The following is a 608-nucleotide window of genomic DNA, read 5'->3' as shown; positions in this document are numbered from 1 at the left end:
CCCTACCTCCCCATGGAGAACTCTTCCTTATCCTCTGGGAGCAGCGTGGTCTCTGTCCTGTGGGCAGCCCTTCCTTTCCTCTCCTTGTGTATGTGGTTTTGCCTTTTTGCAGTGTGGTATCCTTGCCTGCTTCTAGGTCTCCTGAACTGAATAGGAGCCTGTGGTAGCCTGAACATGCCTGGTACCCAAAGGAAGATTCAAATATGGATTGAATGGACAACCAAAGCAGTGTCATCACCTGTACTTCATTAAAAAACATACTTTAGGCCAGGCAAGGTGGCTCACACCTATAATCCTAACACACTGGGAGGCTGATGCAGGTGGATTGTTTGAGCTCAGGAGTTTGAGACCAGTCTGAGCAAGAGTGAGACCCCATCTCTAAAAAATAGCTAGGTTTGGCGGGCACCTACAGCACAGTGGTTATGGTGCCAGCCACATGCACTGAGGCTGGCGAGTTTGAACCCAACCTGGACCTGCTAAACAACAATGACAACTGCAATTAAAAAAAAAAAATAGCCGGGCATTGTGGTAGGTGCCTGTAGTCCCAGCTACTTGGGAGGCTGAGGCAAGAGAATCGCTTAAGCCCAAGAGTTTGAGGTTGCTGTGAG

At 49.2% G+C, this 608-nt stretch overlaps 1 protein-coding gene across 1 annotated transcript in view; it reads left to right on the top strand.

The window, feature by feature from the left end:
- Nucleotides 1–608, top strand: part of TARSL2 (threonyl-tRNA synthetase like 2) — a 68,584-nt gene that overhangs the window by 44,470 nt on the left and 23,506 nt on the right. The window lies entirely within an intron of this gene.

The sequence above is a fragment of the Otolemur garnettii genome, unplaced genomic scaffold (assembly GCF_000181295.1).
Source record: "Otolemur garnettii isolate 467f Iridium unplaced genomic scaffold, OtoGar3 scaffold00194, whole genome shotgun sequence".
In the NCBI taxonomy this organism is placed as follows: Eukaryota; Metazoa; Chordata; class Mammalia; order Primates; family Galagidae; genus Otolemur; species Otolemur garnettii.
The sequence above is the reverse complement of the archived record's forward strand: the minus strand, read 5'-3'. Positions and strand labels throughout refer to the sequence as shown.